Source organism: Aethalodelphis obliquidens, unplaced genomic scaffold (genome assembly GCF_003676395.1).
Source record: "Aethalodelphis obliquidens isolate GAN/ISIS:26980383/991018 unplaced genomic scaffold, ASM367639v1 scaffold14, whole genome shotgun sequence".
In the NCBI taxonomy this organism is placed as follows: domain Eukaryota; kingdom Metazoa; phylum Chordata; class Mammalia; order Artiodactyla; family Delphinidae; genus Aethalodelphis; species Aethalodelphis obliquidens.
Window position 1 is genome coordinate 32,079,741 of NW_020837958.1, and position 13,841 is coordinate 32,093,581.

General features: G+C 46.7%; 1 protein-coding gene across 11 annotated transcripts in view; it reads right to left on the reverse strand.

Moving 5' to 3' along the window:
- Positions 1–13,841, reverse strand: part of BMAL1 (basic helix-loop-helix ARNT like 1) — a 104,420-nt gene that overhangs the window by 62,960 nt on the left and 27,619 nt on the right. For 10 of the 11 annotated variants that reach the window (XM_027115315.1, XM_027115318.1, XM_027115319.1 and 7 more), the window contains exon 2: positions 10,602–10,674. The exons of the other annotated variant lie outside the window; for it this stretch is intronic. The gene's annotated coding sequence lies outside the window, so the exon portion shown is untranslated. The remainder of the gene's footprint in view (positions 1–10,601; positions 10,675–13,841) is intronic. 11 annotated transcript variants of the gene reach the window in all.

Genomic DNA, 13,841 nt, shown 5'->3' on the forward strand with positions numbered 1-13,841 from the left:
CCAGATATAAATGAGGGGAGAGGGGAGTGCCTGCTTCCCAGGGAGGTCATATGGATGCTATGAGAAAACACATGTGGGAAGAACCTGTCAATGTAAAATGGCTTCATATGTAAGGAGGGGATGCTGGGAATCCTCGGGTACTTCACCACATCACTGCTGTCTCCCTCTCCCCAAGGCCTGGCACTCCCATTTAAATGCTGATCCGACCTCCGTCCTGAGGGCTCAGCCCTTGGAAGGAAAGACAAGGCAGCCCTGGCGGACCAGTGGGAAAGGAAGCCGTGATTTGGCTGTTATTCTTCCAAAGGCTCCCTGGCACAACTGAAATCCTCACATAAGTATTTAATAATTAAATTGGTAACAACAGTTGGGGAACATTTTTGTCACCTTGCAGGATGATAACCATCACTAGGTATGAAAATCATTTAATTAAATCTATAGCTATATATTTTGAATGCTTTTCTAAGACAAATGTGTCATTTTGATGGATATTTGTGAGTTTTTAAAGTTTACTTTTCTCATGCATGGTTAAGCAAAAAACTAGATTATTGGAGCCATAATTGGATACTCTTAAAAGGAGCATGAACTGGTACAGCCTTTTTGGAGGGCGATTAGGCAATATTGATTCAAATTTTAGATGGCAAACTACTTAGGCCAAAAGTCCCACTTTCAGGTGTCTATGAGCAGAAAAATTTCATGCAGAAGTTCACAGGTCGGTGTAACAATTTCCCCAGCAGCAATGGTTGCAATGGCAAAAATCGGCAACAACCTGGGTGTCTACCAATACAGGGATGATTAAATAAGCTTAAAATGCACCCATACCATGGAGTACAACTGTTACACATAATAAGGTACATTTATCTGTACATATGGACTTGAAAAGAAAACCATAACAATTGACAGCTTAAAAAAAAAAGGAAAACTGCAGAACTATAGGCATAGAGAGAGTCTATTTCTACAAAAGTAAAAATGTGTATGTTGGGCATGAGGGCAAAGGAGGTAGGAGTTAAGGGGATACAAGCAAATGAAAAAGTCCAGGACTATACCCACCAAGAAGTGCCAATCTCAGGGGAAGGTTGGGAGTGGGGAGGCGGGTGTCACAGAAGACCTTCTTCCTTTATGTTAATGCACTTCTTCAGGGCTGTCTAAATTTATTACAAGTGTATACTCTTTCATGATGGCAAAAAATTTTTTAAAGCTCATAGGATAATAGTAATTTAAAAAATTGCTTTCAAGGACTCCCCTAAAGTAAACACTGTGGGGCTCAGCACCGCCCCCCTCCTGCATATGCCCCCATTTCTGTGCGTGCTCACAGGCTGGAAGGGGGTATGGGCTTGCCTGAGGAAAGCCTACAAATGGGGATGGTCTCCAGTGTTAAGAATCCCAAACTCCTCTTTCAATAAGGATTCTGCCAATTACAACTATTTCAATGAGATGGCTAAAAACGACTAACTATCTTCAATTGTTCAAATTTACATCATAAATTACTGAATTAAAGCAGGTCACTTGTGTTCAACCTCCCTTAAATAGAAGCAATCAAAATGTATCTCCTGCCTTATCCAACATTTTACACTGACTTATAAGTCTGGCTGAAGACTTTCAAAATTATTAATGAGGAAAATTCACAGGGAGGAGAGAAGGTGATTCTACTAAACCCAAAAGAGCCTAAATAAAACACTAGCTACTTGGCTTATAAAAATGAAAACTTAGCAAGTGAAATAATCTTCTCTATGGTCAACGTTGCCGGTAAAAATAATTCTAAACTGATGCACAGTGTCTAAGAAATGTTGGTTACATTTAGCACAGATTACAAACTCAGTTACCTACAGGCCATGTACAGGAGCAGGGCTTGGGCAGGGCCGGGCAACTGGAGAAACAAGTCCCCATAAGAGGGCCCACCATACTTCATCACCGCCATGAGGGTCCAGCGCTGCTAGACTTTCGGATTTTTGTAAATCCAGATTTCTAGATAATATCTACCAACTTTTAAATGTTACCCACTAACTTAAAGGTTTTAAAACATTGTGAGCACTTAACAAAATACATCTGCAGGCCAGATGCAGCCAATAAGTAGAGAATTTTCAACCTCTGTCTAAAAGTACCTACATTTTAAATTTTTGTTTGATTTCATTTTTGGAAGGATGGGAGGAGACAATGAAATGGTATGGGATGGAGATAAACACAAGAAAGGCAAGCAGTTGATGTTAAGAAAATATTTCTAACATACTTGAGAAAGCAGTGGTATTTGTCTACATCAAATGCTGAATAAATTGCTTACATTTCTTCAGCTATATTAGGTACAAAACTCTGAGAGTGAGAATTTCTTGAGCAAATTCTCAGGAATTTGTCCTAAGCAAATGCCCACAATTTACTGTCAATGGACTTACGAGAAGTTACTATACCACTATGTATTAAAAGTTTATCATAAAAAATTTAAAATAATATGAGCAGCCACAGAACTGATCCTCTGTGCCAGGGGCTCGTCAGACATTGGGCACCTGGGATCACCAATGTGGGTCACACAGCCTCTGGTCAAGATTCCAATTAAGGCCTGTCTGACAAATCTCCCTCCACAACAAAAACCAAAACCAGTAAAGAACTTAGACTCAACATCATAAAATTGTGCTCTGTCATTTTTTTCAAAGCCAAAGCAATAAAAGAGTTATTTGTGCTAATAATAATATCTGCACACAATTTGCAATTCACAAAGTGCTTTTCCCACACACCCATCTCATTTACTGCTCACAGCCTTTACCTGTGCATTTTAGACTTTGTATGCTGTCCAAAGTCTTCTTACAATTATTGACAATGCTACTTTTCAAAAACAACAGTAAAATGATAACAAATATTTGGCATTTTCTACACACCGTGTACAGTGCTAAGCATGTTTTCATTTCACCCTCACAAGGACCTCACAGAGGTGCTTACTATGATCATCATCCTGTTATACAGGTGAGAAAACTGAGGCTTAGAGAGCGTGGGTCATCTGTCTTAAGCCCCACCACTAGTAGGTGCAGAGCCGACACTGTAAAGCAGGTCTGCTTCCAGGGCCTGAGACCATTGTGCCGGGTGTCCCAGAGGCTGTAGGGTGATCTCAGTTTGTTTCCAGCAAATGTAAGGAAGCCAGGGGCTTCCCTCGTGGCGCAGTGGTTGAGAGTCCGCCTGCCGATGCAGGGGACACGGGTTCGTGCCCCGGTCCGGGAAGATCCCACATGCCGCAGAGCGGCTGGGCCCGTGAGCCATGGCCGCTGAGCCTGCGCGTCCGGAGCCTGCGCGTCCGGAGCCTGTGCTCCGCAGCGGGAGAGGCCGCAACAGTGAGAGGCCCACGTACCGCAAAAAAAAAAAAAGAAAAAAAAGATGTAAGGAAGTCGGAAGCCATGGCTAGCGTCCTCCTGCTCCCCACCCTGCCCCTGCCCATGCCCACTTTCCCCACTTGGTCAGAAACCATTTTTAATTTTTATTTTTCCCACTCAAAACCAGTGTGAATCTCTCAGAGCTCAGCCAGCCGGGCCCCGGAGGCCTGGTGAGGTGCCCCTGGGGGACCGGGCCTCCCTGCTGCCAGCTTGGGCAATGTAGCCTGGCGCCCTGCCAGCCTGCCAAGGTCTAGATGGGGCTTTCACATCACTGCTGTCTGAATGGGGTCTGGGAAGGGGGTCCTGATAGTCACAACAACCCTATGACATGGTCGGAGAGGTACCAAAGTGGGGATGGGGAAAAGGGGAGGCGCCTTCAGCTAGAGAGAGGAGGAAAGATCTGTTTAGCCAACAGCTCTGAAATATCTATTATTCAGAGCCCTACATTAGACCCCTGAGAGAAGGAGGCATGGTCTCTAATGTGCACGAGGATAAATTATGCAAGTAAAAGCATCGAGCAAGAAACACACCCCCGCCCCATACATACTCACCAGCACAGGTACACCCCACACACTCAGAATCATGGTGCAACTGCTCTTAGGGTAGTAACTTCGGTCCTCTTACCCCCTCTGTGGCCCCCTCAGCCCTGACTATACAAGACACTGCCCGGTCACAGAGGTCACACCAGGGATGGTCCCGAGCAGCTGCAGAAGGACAAGGAGGACAGGAACACAGGTCAGGATGGCCCATTGTGGTCAGAGCCATCCCGAGCATGTGCAGGTCCAAAGGAGCAGAGGACGGGTGAGGGCTCTGTCCTGGGGAAAGAAAGGGGTCGACTTCTTTATACAAGGATGAGGATGGGTTCACAGGTGGAGGAAAGGCAAAGGGACAGACCCAGCCAGGGACAGATGCTTCCTTAGCGCCACTAGCTCTGACACGGAAACAGGAGGGGAGGGTGCAGGCTAAATTGTGGGGACCCCCCAGGGAGTTCATGTTCACAGCCCAGACTCTTGTGATGCAAGGGGCAAGGAGATCCAGCGGGTGAGCGGCTGTCTAGGCAGGCAGGCTGTCGGTCAACTCTGCCCTGAGTGCCTGCCTAGAGGTCAGGCTCCTGCCGTCCTGGGGCTTACCAGGCTGCCCAGTGGGAGAATGAACATTCATTCATCTATAACCACACAAACAAACGTAAAATGGCCTCTGGGGTGAGTGCTGAAATGAGTGGGAGGATGGGCTGCTGAAGGCCTGGCAGAGGGGCCTGCAGAGTAGAGAAGAATGGGCAGAAGCACAGACCCAGTCAGGCACCTGGGGACAAACCCTGCTCACATGCCCACAACTGATCTGGGCCTCAGTTTCCTTGAAAGGTATCTTTGGGGTAATAATGATAACCCTGACCTCAGCCGACACCTACTGAGGCCCTAATACTAAGTGGTTACCCACCAAGCACTTGGACAATGTCTGCTCCATTGTGGGCAATCAATAAGCAGTATAAAGTGATAACAGTAATGGTGATGATAAGACCTAGGTTTCTTATCAAGGTCAGGGAAGGCTTCCCGAGAAGAAGCAAATCAGCTGATATCTGAAGGCTGAATGGGCATGAACCAGGCAAAGCAGAAGGAAAATGCATTCCATGCTGAGGGAAGAGCTTCTGGAAAGTCCCTGAAAGGGAAAGCAGCAGCATCATCAGTATTTCCAGGCAAGAAAAGCAGCCCCAAGTGCCTGCTGGAGCACCCTGGTCAGTAGGACACGTCTGTGTTGAAAATGGCTCCTGCTTCAAGGAGGCCTTCCCAGATTACTGTGAACCCCCAAAGAAAACCTGCATTCTCCGCACAATCTCCCAGTTCTGTGGCAGAACCAGGAAGTGAAGGAGAGGCAACAGCATCAAACTGAAAGCCCCACATGAAAACATGAGAAGGTACCAGCCTAGCACCTAGGTGCATCACAGCAGCTCCCATGGTAAATACAGACACAGACCTGGCATCCCTGTGCTCAGAGCCTCTTCCTATTTGCTACTCCTCAGTATTCACTGAGGACTTTACAAGGTTCCAAATGAAGATAAAGATGCCGTCGGGCACCTCCACAAAGGACCACCAGCTATCCTCATCCCCCAGCCAGAAAAGCACTCTCAGCTTGAATGTGAAAGGGAGAAGTTGTCAGTGGTTAGCAAGAATCATTATTTTGGCTAATTTAGGAAACTTGGGATTCATCCAGGAAGCTGGGTGGACCTCACTCCTCAGCATTCCTTGATGGACTATTTTTCACTTCGCATTGCTTTACTATCCCATCAACAACGGGAGTTAAAAATAAAAAAGTCAGGGGCAAAGAATATAGAGAAGATATATTCCCGAGGCCTCAGTAGGCTGAGAGATGCAATAGGCAACCACAAACCCAGGCCCACAACAACCTATCCTGCCATCAAAACTGAGAAGCAAGGAGGCCCCACCCAACTCAATAGCCAATGAACCTCCAGTTTCAAATACATTTGATCACGTTATAAATCTGTTGTCTGGCTGCACAAACAGACTTTGCTATCCTCACTCTTTCAACAAACTTCCTGAACCAGGTACATAGTGCTGGCACCGAGAACCCAGAGACGTGCGCGCGCGCGTGTGTGTGTGTGTGTGTGTGTTCCCCACCCTTAAGGAGCTCAGTTTACTGAGCATAACAGATAGTAAATCAACAGTTACACCAATAAATGTTTTGGGAGAGAGAGAGATGCAGGGTGTTCTGGAAGCCAGGAGGAAGGTCACCTCCAGGTCACAGAGAAGTGCAGGGTGGGGAAGGAAGGTGTCCAGAAAATCAGAAACTTGACCCGAGTTAGCGAAATGGGGAGCAGGGGGTGTGGGTCATTCCCAGGAAAGGGCCCAGTTCTGGCAAAGGCACCAGGAAGTGATGGCTGTTGAGAGGCCGGGCTGATGTGAGAAATATGGGTTAGGGAAAAAGTGAAATAGGGAAGGTGGCCAAAGGCCAGTTATGAAAAGACTGCAGGCCCGCTGTGGGGGTTTAAGTTCTATTCTATAAGCAATGAGGAGCCCCTGGAGAATTTTAAGCAGGAGAAAGCCATGATAGATGTGTGAGTTAGAAACATCATGCTGCTAGGAAGTGGAGGTGGACTGAAGGAGAACAAAAGTGTGCCCGGGGAGACCAACCAAGAGGCTGCTGAAACAATCCAAATGAGGAGTCCTAAACGAAGGGGTGGGCAGGGAGTGACAAATTAGAACACGGGCTCTTCCAGAAAAGGTAGCCAATGGAAGACGACAGTTGAGGGAAAGGACAAAGCCAAGGGTGACTCCTGCAGTCGACATGACTGAGGGGGTGCAGTCCCACCCCAGGCAGGCACCACAGGGAGACAGACACACTGGGTACCAGGCGAGGGCTGAGTTGGAGGTGCCCACAGGATAGGAGCTAGGAAGGAGGGCTGGGCAGAGGTTCTGGGCTGGATCTGCAGATCTGGGTGACTTCAGGAGAGAGGTGAACAGTGGATGAGCTCACCGGGGAAGAATACTGGGACTGACCAGAAAGGGATCAAGCAAAACCTTATTAAGCTAAAGGTAGAGAAAAGAGAACCAGCACAGCAAGCTGCGGAGTCGAGGTCTACGGAGTTGGAGGAGAACCAGGGGGTGGCAGGCCAGACAGGAGGGTGAGCAGAGGAGAGGGGCCAGGAGGGGAGCGCTCAGCCCTGCCAGAGGTAGGAGGCTGCTCTGGCCCCAGGAGGGAGCTCTCGCTGCGGGGAGCAGTTAGCTGGGTGTTAGCAACCACAGCCAAGCAAAAGAATTAAAACAGAGTGGACAGCTTAGACGACATATGTGCAGTCACCCCAAAGTGCATTATTATGACTTTTTTCAGAGGATTATCCTGCCTGCCTGACCTCAGACTGCACATCTCACCTGTCTATTCTGTCTGTCTCCCCTGCTGGCTCATCTGCCTCACGAGGACAGAACCTGTCCTGTGTCACCTGCAAAACTGCAGTGCCGACGGCCGTGCCTGGCACACAGAGGTGAAGCTCCTTGCTCCAAGTTGCCTGGCTCACTAGAAACAACAAATATTCAATCAGCACATGCTACACGCCTGATACCAGGCTGGATGCTGGGGGTACGGTGGGAAACAAGTCAACGCAGGACCCTGGCCTCGGACCTTGAAGTTGGAGGTGAGCAGAGAGAGATGCAAGTATTTAAACAAAAAGTAGATTATAACTGCCTTAGAGCTAGGACTGGAATCTGACTGTCATGCCTTCTAGTGAGATTTCCTTTCCAAGCCCAAACCTGCCACCTTCTGCAACTAAATGAAAATTTCAGCAGGGGAAACAGTTAGTGTTTGAAGTTTGGCCTTAGTCTCCCCCAAGGATCCCATACTGCTTCCACACTTTTAACAGACTCCTAAGGAGCAGAAATACCCACCACAGCCTCTGAATAGTTAACCTTAAGAACTCATTCTGTCTCCAGTCCTTCTATGTAAGTTAGAGGAGAAATTCCACACCCAGGTGGGAGAAAACAGAAAGTGGCCTAAACTAAGGGGGTCAGATAGGTCTGGGTTCAAATCCCTTGTAACCTCAGGCAACCTCTTGTGATTTAATTTCCTTATTGCTGAAGTGGGAACACTAATTCCTCTTTCACAGGTGGTTGCAAAGATGAAATAAAATGATACCTACAGAGTACTCGGCACTATGCTTGGGATATAGTGAGACTTCACTAAATGGAGGCTCCAAACCAGTTCCACCTGTTGCTTTTATGACTCCATCTCTAACTGCTATATTTGCAAAAACCGACCCAAAGACTACTCAGAATTCAAACCAAGGAACATACACTCGAAATGCTTGGCACATAAATTGCTATCTAGTTGAGCGACTTGAGGAATTATCGCAAATTCCCATACTTGGGCAGACTCTGCAGTAAGGAGTTTAATTTCCGTTTCTTGCTCTACCCTATTTTCTCCTCCAACTCAGGCAAATGCAACTATTTCCCCAACAGATCACATCTTGTCTCATGGCAAGGGTCCAAACATGGGCTAGATTCCGTTGGTGCAAGTTATGACAGAGCTCAGAACACCACACCTCAAAGAAAGCATAAGAACGCAATCACAAGCCCAAGGTACACACAAACTCCCAAACACACTTGGCTCCAGAGACGGACAAGAGAACTGGTCGTGGCTTGCTTTGCTTGCCTCAAAGCTAAAGAAAGGGTTATTTTGGCATGCAGACGCTGAAATCTTTGTGTCTCCGTTCTTTTACCATCCAAACTCTCCGTAAGTGGTCACTTTTACTAACGTAGCTGATTCTTTACCCGTCATTTATGATGGACCCTGTGCAACCTGGCTTCCTCCTCCCTTCCCCCCTCCCCACATCTCATTCTCAAGGCCAGCGGTAGCCACCTTGTCACCAATTCGGCAGCCTTCCCTCAGGTCCCTTCTCTGTGGTCTCTGCTGTCCCATCCTCTTCCCTTCCTGGGACTCTCTCCTTCAGCCCTCTGCTCATCACGGGGAGAACTTATTAATCCTATGGTTTCTGTTCTACACCTCTAGACCTACCCTTCCCAGCCCTGGCTTCAGCCCTGCGTTTCTTTTTTTTTTTTTAAAAGATTTTTTTTGATGTGGACCATTTTTTAAAATAAATAAATAAATTTATTTATTTATTTTTGGCTGCGCTGGGTCTTCGTTGCTGCGCATGGGCTTTCTCTAGTTGTGGTGAGTGGGGACTACTCATCACAGTGGCTTCTCTTGTTGCAGAGCACGGGCTCTAGGCACGTGAGCTTCAGTAGTTGTGGCTCACGGGCTCAGTAGTTGTGGCTCGTGGGCACTAGAGTGCAGGCTCAGTAGTTGTGGCACACGGGCTTAATTGCTCCGCGGCATGTGGGATCTTCCTGGACCAGGGATCAAACCCGTGTCCCCAGCACTGGCAGGCAGGTTCTTCTTCTCACTACAGTGCCACCAGGGAAGTCCCGATGTGGACAATTTTTAAAGTCTTTATTGAATTTGTTACAATAATGCTTCTGTTTTATGTTTTGGTATTTTGGCGACAAGGCATGTGGGATCTTAGCTCCTCAAGCAGGGATCAAACCCGCACCCGCTGCATTGGAAGGTGAAGTCTTAACCACTGGACTGCCAGGGAAGTCCCCAGCCCTGAATTTCTAATTGCCTACTAGACATATCCTGTGGATGAATCAGTACCATCTCAAATTCAGTGTATCAAAAACTGGACGCATCAACTACCCTTCTCCATCCCCAACAGCCACATTTCTGTCAATGTTACCATTGTGAACTATCAAGTTTAAACTTTCATCTTCTTTGGCTCCTGTCTTTAAAGTCTAAGAAGGCCATAAATCCTACCATTCTTCCTTTGCAATATCTCTCCTATTGGACCTTTTCTCCATTTTAAGCACTGTTAACCACATGACCTCACACCTAGATTGCTACTGCTGCCTTGGAACAGGACCCATGCTTCTTGTCCAGCTATCAGATGAATGCTCCTAACTTGTTACTTCGGCCATTTCACTTCTTTGCCTCAAATAACTTCAATGGCTTCCCACTGCCTTCAGGACAAAGTCCAAGTGCCTTAGCCCAGCACAGCATTCAGGGTCTAGAAAAGGAGTGGGCAAACTATAGCCCACAGGCCAAATCCGGCCCACGACCTGTTTCTGTAAATAAAGCTTTTTTGGAACACAGCCACACCGTCATATACATATTAACTATGGCTGCTTTCCCACTATAATGGCAGAGTTGAGTAGCTATGACAGAAACCATATGGCCTAGGAAGCCAAAAATATTTACCATCTGATCCTTTACAGGAAAAATTTGCTGACCCTGGTCTAGAATAGAATAATCAACCACCAGCAGATCCTGAAGAAGTTCTTACTCACCACTCCTTTGGATGAAGTTTTTGTTCCTGTGGGTCTTCCGCTGAGCCCACTTTCTTTACATCTTACACCCACCTTCTCAAGCCTGAAAAGCTTATTTCACTCCCCCCCGGACTTGTCCATCCTTCAAAATGCAGCCAAAGCCGCACCTCTCTGTGAGGCCAGCTGCGTCCATCCCCTGCACCCCTGGGTGTTTCTCCTCTGGCTTCTCCCTCTGCACCTACTGCAGAAACCTACAGTGGGATCCACTTCTCCTGTGGATCTTTTCCACCTATACTGTAGGCTTCTCTAGGGTCCAGGCTTGGTACCCTTCACAGAGCAGCACCAATGATAACTACCTTGCCCTTCATTCCAAATACCAATCCTTGACAGCATAATTTGGTAAGAAGGCATCAAACAAACTTACCAATGAAGGCCTAGCATTCCACATTTGAAAAGTTAAGCTTGGGTCCAAAAGCATGCACTCTAGCCAGCACCACCTAAAAGCCAATGAAATAAGAGTTTAACTTTAAAAGAGAATATTTACATGTTTTCTTTAAATTTACAACCCCAATAAGTTTTGATTTACTGTCCTCCCAGGATGTCTATTTCTGCTTCTCTGCCTAGAAAATACTGCTCATCCTTCAAATCCACTGGACAGCCTTTCCCTGGAAGCCATCCCAGTGTCCCTGACAGGCCAGGCACCCTCCTCTCGGCTCCCATGGAACCTCGGTGAGACATTTATGGTAACATGCGGTACAATGTAGCACAATTTCTTATTTGGGAATGGAGTCCCTAGACTGTAGGCTTATCAAGAGAAGCGATCTGAGAAATTCACCCCTTCCCTTACCTCCAGTGCCTAGAATACTACGGGCATTTAGACAGTCCTCAATAAATATTTGTAAAATGGGTGGAAAAATAACCTACTCAATTCATGAACACATGCCCAGGCATCTAAAATTCTGCTAGGCCGCAATTTTCATCAGAGAAATGCATGCTTCAATCCCACTGCTTTTAATAGGCAACGGGTTTAACAGGAAGGATTAATGAGATTAAGCTTCTAAATGCACATCTCTGGAATGACACTCCCATGGGCAGAAACCTTTAGAGGCTCCCAGAACCCAAGAAGGCAAGCCCAACTCCACAGCCAGGCTGCCAGGCCTGCAGCAACTGGCTCAGCCTGAGTCTGCAGCCTCAGCTCCTGTGATCTCCCCCAGCGGATGCTTCAATCTAGACAGATAGGACTGGTGCCCAGACCCTTCTCTCAGCATTCCTTCCAGCTGGATGTCTTCCTCCCCTTCTCTCCACATGATCTCCCTCTACTGAAATGACTTCCACTTCAACATCATATTCCCAACCAAGGTCATGGTGGGGCTCAATAAGATTTTTTTTTCCTTTCTGATTTTGTGTGTGTGTGCATATGTGGTGGTAAAACACACATAACAAAATTTACAAGCTTAGCCATTTTTAAGTGTGCAGTTCAGTGGTATTACACACATTCACACTGTTGTGCAACTACTACCAGTCATCTCCAGAACTTTTTTTTCATCTGCAAAACTGAACCTTTATACCCCTTAAACAACAACTCAACCTTCTCCCTTCCTCTCAGTCCATGGCACTCAAAAAGTTTTTGTGGAATGAATGAATGAATCATTGAACGAATGAAGACATGAATTAATCTGACCTCAACCCTCCCCACAAAAGCCAGAAGTACTGTCTGTTTCTGCTGGGCTCCCACGATACTATCTTCACATCTTTCTCAGACTTGTTTCAATCAATCTTAAATGACCCTTTTTTGCACACCTGTATTCTCCTTCAAGGCGGGAACTATGACTTATTTGAAAGGCTAAGTTTGGGTCCAAAAGCACGCATTTAGCTTCTCCTCCATGTTGTTAGATCCAAAGGGTGAGTCTGAGTCCTCCTCTTACAGCTTTTGCTACCAGTGAATCAAGCCCTCTTGTTTGACCACTCTCTTCACTTGGCTTCCAGGCTAGCACTCTGGGTTTTCCATCTACCTCACTGGCTGTTCTTTCCCTTTGCTGGTTCTTCCTCATCTCCCCACCTCTTAATGTAAGAGTGCCCCAGGGCTCAGTCCTGGTTCTCCTGTCTTCTCTGTATTCCTTCAATCACCCCCTGGGTGATCTCACCTAGTCTCATATTACCTATAGGCTGAGGATGCCCAGATTTCTCTCCAAGTGCAGACCTCACCTCTGGACTCCTGGCTAATATATCCTACTGCCTGTTTCAGGTAAGATGTCAAGTGGACAGGAGGTCTGTGTGAGATGTGTTCCATGTCTCAAACTTGACACGTCTCACACAGACCCCTGATCTTCCCCCAGACCTGCTCCTCCAGAATCTTATCCATCTCAGTTTAAGGCCATGGTCTTCCAGTTGCCCAGGCCAAAGATTCGGAGTCATTCTCGTCTTGTCTCGTCTCTTTCTCTCTTATTCTCTATCCAATCCTCTGGTTTTTACCTTCAAAATATATTCACAATGTGACCATTTCTCACCTCCTCCACCATTACCAGCCTAGATTATTGCAATAGCCTCCTAATTGGTGTCCCTGCTTTCCCTGCTTCTATTTTTGGTGTCACTCCCACTTCCACCCATAGCCTATTCTCAATACAGGAGGGAATCTGTTACAACATAAATCAGATTATGTCATTTCTTTGCTTAAAATTCTTGCAAGCCTTCCCAGCAAGGACAATGCCAAAAGGATAAATGTTTCCAGAGCAGACCTGCAGGCCCTGGGGCAGCGATGGGGGAGGCAGGGCCTTCAGGCCTGCATCTTCCTCTCAACCATCTATTTCTCGACTGGCAGTCCTGACACACCTCCTATTATCTGATTCCTTAAAGAAAAGAAACTTTTTAAAGGGAGAAAAGTAGAATCAATCAGCTTCCTTTTCCAGTTAGGACACCACAAGAAGCCAGTAACACCCACATTTCTTAAGAAGCAATAAGAAAGATATGTCAAGTCTGCCACCACTTAATGACTAGTTTCCAAAGAGAAAGCTAGCCTCTCAGGGAACAGTTGGTGCTGGTGGTGAGTCCTCCTGAAGCACCCCCTGCCCCCTCCAGCTGTTCACCACGCCCTATTTGCCTAATTGTCTCCAGACTCTGTCCCCCTCCTCAACCCCTGGACGCTGTGGCTGGAGGGTGAAGTCCAAATGACATAAGGATCCAAAGACTTGAATTAGCTCAGGTCTCATCTGTTCTCCCCAGAACTACAGCAGCAGCCTCTCTACCAGTCTCCCCAGCTCTCCTCATTTACTTATTTCCAACTACAACTTTACACAGTGATAATTTTAAGAAAACCTAAATTTGATCAAGTCCCCTGCTTTAAAACTCTCCAAAGAGTTCCTACATTGCCATACTATAAATTCTTCAGAAGATATTATACAGTGAACCATAGTAAATATTCTTTTCTATCTTCCGTAGATGCTTTTCTTCTGCCTTCTTCCTTAAAAGTCCTTGCTTGCGAGCCCCCTGGTGGCCTAGTGGTTAGGATTCCGAGCTTTCACTGCCATGGCCTGGGTTCAATCCCTGGTCGGGGAACTGAGATCCTGCAAGCCATGCAGTGTGGCAAAAAAAAAAAAAAAAAAAAGGCCTGGCTTGATCTAATGGGGGTGGGTAAACCATCCGGCTCAGATTAGTCTACTCCCTGCAA